The 6,029-nt window shown below is 38.2% G+C and overlaps 1 protein-coding gene across 1 annotated transcript in view; it reads left to right on the forward strand.

Annotated features, from left to right (window-relative positions):
• Positions 1 to 6,029, forward strand: part of Smp_169430 (cell polarity protein) — a gene marked incomplete at its 5' end in the record, with an annotated part of 70,310 nt that overhangs the window by 45,277 nt on the left and 19,004 nt on the right. The gene's annotated exons all lie outside the window — the stretch shown is intronic.

A 6,029-nucleotide genomic window follows, 5' to 3' on the forward strand; every position in this document is an offset into this window, starting at 1 on the left:
CTTCATCAAGCCAGTACATACACTTCTTAAACTTTGTACCTCTTCACTATAAAAGAAACTTAGTCAAATGTCTGGCAAATAGAGCTAGGAAGATATGCTCAGTCGATTCAATTAACAAGGAGTTAGAGGTCATACATAATATGTTGATTGAAAAGGGGTTATCCATAAGGTTTCCTGAAGAATTCCTTTTAATAACATCTCAGTGATTACATCATCATTGATATCGTGTTTTTACAATAACCTTTTTGCTTTTACATTCCAATGACTGATTTCTGGTAATATCTATCTAGGAATTAAACTTCCGATCGTTAAAGTTAATCACGCTTGAATGCTATTTAAAATTTGACCCTCTGACTATTGAATCGTGTTATTCTGGTTGATGAATATGACTCTATATAAGTAATTGAAAAGGGTTGTTTTATTGTTTGGATATCAGTTTGATACAATGTTTAAAATACAAATGGATTAGGCATAGATATCCAAATAGTAACATACTACCTTATTGTGTGCAGTTACGGGTATGAGGGCTAATGTCACTTTCAGGCTGCCCACACCGTGGTAGGGTATTTCTTGAGGGATTTGAGAAAGAAGTTGGATTAGTGTTGGTCTTAACGACCTGGTAGCGTGACCGCAGTGCCGAAGGGATAACTGCTTGAGGCCAGTCACGCATGGCCTTTTTGTAGGGGATTTTTGACATGTTAGCTCCATTCTTCAAAGGACCTTACCGCCGGAGACGAAAATCCTTGAGATAAGGTGAAGCGTGACAGTTTTAGGGTTGATATTTTCTAACCCCTTCCTTCCTTGTGAGAATGCAGCATCGCTACAGATGCTGGTTGCTCGAGGGAAACACCTTACTGCTGTCACACCCCTCTACCGTCAGCAGTACGACTTCGCCTTCAGACTTTGAGTTGCTGCTTTTAGTCTTACTGCTCTCCAATCGACCTGCCTGGCGTGGTAGGACCTTGAGGAACAATTGTTCCAGCCAATATAGCTCGATTGGTTCATCACGATAGGCAAGCCCGACCACCACGTCAAGGTAGAAGCAACGGTCGGGATACAACATTATTCTCTATATAATAACTCTATAAAGGAAACATATCTGATATTTGTCTTATTGAATCATGAGCGGTCTACTGAAAAGTTCTATATATTTGCCTTTGGTTTAGTTTGATGTTAACCTTATTACTTTATTATCGCTTGGCCACTACTTTGTAAAATTTTAACGTACACCCCTACTAACAGGTTTTTAACTATATGCATTTCATGTTTAAACAATCATTTTGCCATACCAATTTATCGCTGATGATTAATTCTTAAGTCATTTGCTGAAGAAAATCCCCAATTGTTTTCTAGTGGTTGTTCCAGGCACATTCCATATCTCATTGTGGTGGAGTAGCTTATCAATTATGTTTAAGCACCCCTCCCCTTCTAGTCAATAAGACCATCGTGTTCATTCAAACAGTGGTAAAATTTGTCGATTATACTCCTTTCCGTTGAATTGTATAACTGTTTATTTCGTTTATTTTGATGTGCGTATTCACTTTATTCACTATATATAAAAGCTGATTTGAATCAAGGTATTATCTTCCAAGCTACTTACTCTTGTATGTATGTATACATATATGTTTGTGTGTATGTGGGTGTGAATTCTACACACTAAGTTCATTTATAGTATTGTTTATTCTCAGCTTTAGTTGTCGGCAGCAGTACTGTTGGACTGTTGGGTTTTTTCCTCCCAGTTAGCTTTACTAATATGTACTCTATATAAACAATGAATGTATTCGTTTAGATTCACTTAATCTTACTTGTTCGAATCTTCCCATTGATGTTTAGGACTGCAACTGGTCAGTCTCTTATTGGCATATGTGCATACTATGCGTATTCCCTCGATATAGCCTTATTTCACAAGCATTGTAAGCAAACATGGATAGTGGCTAGCAGTGGAATCCAGTTTGACGCACGTCTCGTCCTATTTGGGACTAGTCAGCTGGATTTGCCTGCGTCTCAGAAGTGATGTTCACTCTGGGACTCAAACCCGGTACCTTTCGCTTCAAACACCATCGCGTGATCTACTCAGCTACTGATTTCTGATAGCCATTTGCTTGTGCATGAATGTATTCATTGTGTTAGTATTTGTTATTCAGACGTTTCATTACATCATTAACTGATGAAATGTAATGAAGATGATAAGTATATTCAATTATTCGACTACACATCATATTATCCAGTCAAACATATGATCAATCATCAGTTTCTTTGGCTATTGTTGCCTGGTGTAATATTTTCTTTTAATCGTTTAAAGATCCCCATCATATTTTCTTTTGTTTTTATCATTCCAAGCCAACTCAACTAAGTCTTTTCTTCTTCGTTCCTAATCTCTACATCATCATTTTAACTATTGTAAACGCATCTTCAAAATGTTCTGCATTGATTGCCTTTCAGATGTATTTCTCTAACAGGATCTATGAGCAACTATGCAGGCATGTTCGGGATGCGATTCTCTCCCTCGAAGTGCAAAATGTTACTTCAGGATTGGGTTGCAGCGACACCTGAACTAATGATAGGGAGTGAAGTAGTTAAGAGTGTTGACTGCTTCACTTATCTTGAGAGTCTCATCAGCCCTTATGGTCTGGTGTGTGACGAAATCTCAGCACGGATCCAGAAGGCTCGTCTAGCTTTCACCAACTTGCTTCATTTATGGCGTAGACGAGATGTCCGTCTAGCAACCAAAGGACGGGTTTACTGTGCAGCAGTTCGTTCCGTCCTACTTTATGGCATTGAAACATGGCCGGTAAGAGTAGAGGATATTCGTAGGCTACTAGTATTCGATCATAGGTGTCTTCGACGCATTGTTCGTATATCCTGGGACCACTGGGTAATTAATGCAGTTGTAGAAAACAGGTACTAGGCAAGGATGGCGAATCGATCGGTGAAGTAGTGAAACTTGATCAGTTGAGATGGCTGGGACACGTGTTATGTATGCCGAACCACCGACTGCCTCGACGTGCAATGTTTTATGGTGTAGGAGTAGGTTGGAAGAAAGCTAGGAGCTGCCAGACCAAAACGTAGCACAAATCCATGAAGTCATTGACGATTGGACTGAGCCATGTTGGTAGGTGTAGACTATCTGGTTTGGATTCGCAATCGATGGTTAGAGACCTTGAATGACATGGCTCAAAATCGTTTGCAATGGCGAAGGTGCATCCACTGTTTGTGTTCTACCAAATTCTAATCTTCTGAATTCTTCATGTCTCTGTCTTTTTTCTTTCCAAATTTATTTCATTGGATTATACTCCTTGAATAACATTTACAAAGCCTAATCTTTCGGATTACTGTTTATACTCTTACTACTTCTACCACTATGGGATTTGAATGGACAACTGCATTTCTGTGCTAATGTAGTATGGCAACTCGAACTGATGTACATACGTACGTACGAAGTCCTACGTTGTGACTGACTGACTGACTGAACAGGATCTAAATGTAACACTTGATGACACTTTTAGTGAGATTTCATTATTCTTCTGAAATTTAATAGATTCATTAAATTCCACTTCAGTATATTACGTTTTCAGTCTTCATCTGACTATGATCATTATCTTCAGTGAAATAAAAATCACTGTCTAGATTCTTATCGCTTCTTACCAGTTGTCTGTAAGAGTAGTCATATCATATCAATAGATGTTTTGGAGTGTAATTGGAATGTGATACGGTTACGTAACCAATAAATCCCTGTTACATAAGTAGGCTGGAAAATATTTAGAAATTATGATATCAAGACATCTTATCCACTTATGAAGCTATTTAGTCTTTTCTTGAACCAGCTAAAGGATACACACTTATTGATTTGGGCTCATGCACTACCCGTAATCAGTAATGACTTGATACGTTGAATGTTATGTGTAGAACTTGGTCATAGTGTTATGGTTGTATTCATCCTCTATTTTACTTCAAAATCTCGAGTTCAGTATCATTGCTAATATTCTTATCGGCGATCGTATTTTTTTCTTGGAACTGTATTTCTCCTGTTTCAATTTTCATTGTTATACTTTGCTCCTCAACTAGTCGATTCTCTCCCTCTCTCTTTGTTTGTATTAATGTAAGGTATGGCAATTGGAAGCGTTCTACACTCTTATCCCAAATCTTTTTTTTATAATGACTAACTTAACTGATATTATCAAATTCAATTTTTGTGTATATTGTGAAGCGGTGACCACGTAGTTATGGCATTCGACCTTCAGACACTGTTTTTTTTATCTTCCAACTACCTACTTCACCTGCTTTAATTTGGCCGACCGGATAATATCACTAGACCACACGATTAAAAGTGTGGTTCGAAGCCAAGAACACGAATCTATAATTAATAATTGAATTAATAAGTCCAATATTTAAAAGAAGAATATTCTTTTCGATGAATTCTCTTCAGATTCTATAATTCATATATTCAAATGAATAATCTGAAAAATGGTCAGGTTAAGGGTAAAGTGTATCGCTTAAAGTTAAAGTATATAAATTTAGGATTGTCAAACAAAATAGAATAAAATTGTTAATGTTGATATTAACTTATGGAATGTTAACTTGAACCCATGATCACAATAAATATAGGTCAGATAGGGTGAGAGAAATAATAGTGCAATTGGCGGCCTGCTTAAACATCTCGGCTACCTATTCCTGTCATCTAGATATTTCATTAACTTATCTAATTTCGTTTGTTTTTATACATCATTATGGCGGTTGAAGATGTTTCTATTGTACGCATAGCTCCGGTTTCTTACTCCGGATGGCTACTGCTCCAGCCTTTGGAAGGACTTTAAGTCTGAAACGTTTTGACAAGAAATTACTGACCCTATAAATAATTGAAAAGGATTGGTTTATACTGGCACTATGATCAGTTTGCACCAAACGGGTTAATACCGAGCTATTCACTTTCTTCACCAAACCTTTGTTTAGCCACACTGAGAGGTGTTCACGAGCACGAAAATGTAAATTCCTAGAACTTCGACCAATATAACTTGCTCCACAGGAGCAGTTGAACTGATAAATACGAAGTGAGATGGTCATTCCAGGTAATTCATCTTTTAGACTCGGTGTCACCATCGGGCGTGTAGAAAACACTAATCTTGGTTCTCTGGCGTTGAAAGATTTTTGGGTTGTTCTGTGTAAACTCTGAGTTAATATTTCGCTAGGCGCATCCCCTCTGAATTGTTTGCTCACGAACAGTGATTTCTTATTCACCGTTTGTATTTCGTCCGTTCTCACCTGTGTGTTCATGTTTAATTGTAAACTTTCTAGGGTATCTGTTCTCCGTAAGAGTATTACGCAAGGTGTTTTAGCTCTTCTTCAGCTATATCCGTAGAATATATAGTGCGTATTCGGTAACTAAGAGTTTCGACCAGGTTTCTTTTGTACTGTAGATGTACAAAGTTAAGGAAATGTGTGTACTGCCCTATCCATGTATTTTTTCTGTTTGAATCCTTTTTTAATTGTCCATCCGCCATCTTAGTTAAGAGAACACTTAAGAGGGTATTCTACCATCACTCTCTTCTTCAGATGTTAACTCAATGACTGAATATCAACTGCCTAAGAAGCTCTTGCTGTGATGTATGATCTTTACAGAGGATGAGCGTATCATTCATATATCTACAGTAAAGTGTGAATTTTCAAAAGGACCATTTTCTAATCAGAAGGGGATTTGTGGAGATTTCAGTATTTTTCAAAGTTGAAATCATGAGTCAATTGAAGCTAGACCATCATCGAAAACCTGGAAGCACTGAATGGCCGTTTCGTCCTATTATGGGACTCCTCAGCAGTGCGCATCCACGATCCCGCACTCGTGAGATTCGAACCCAGGACTTACCAGTCTCGAGCCAGAGCCCTTAACCGATAGACCACTGAGCCGGTATCCAACGGTGTTAATGTCTAACTTCAACCGATCCACGAATTATGAGCGACCATTCACCAATTGCCTTCAGTGAGTTGTTATCTAGGTCCTCGGTTCGAATCTCGCGAGTGCGGGATCGTGGATGCGC

The sequence above is a fragment of the Schistosoma mansoni genome (genome assembly GCF_000237925.1).
Source record: "Schistosoma mansoni, WGS project CABG00000000 data, supercontig 0041, strain Puerto Rico, whole genome shotgun sequence".
In the NCBI taxonomy this organism is placed as follows: Eukaryota; Metazoa; Platyhelminthes; class Trematoda; order Strigeidida; family Schistosomatidae; genus Schistosoma; species Schistosoma mansoni.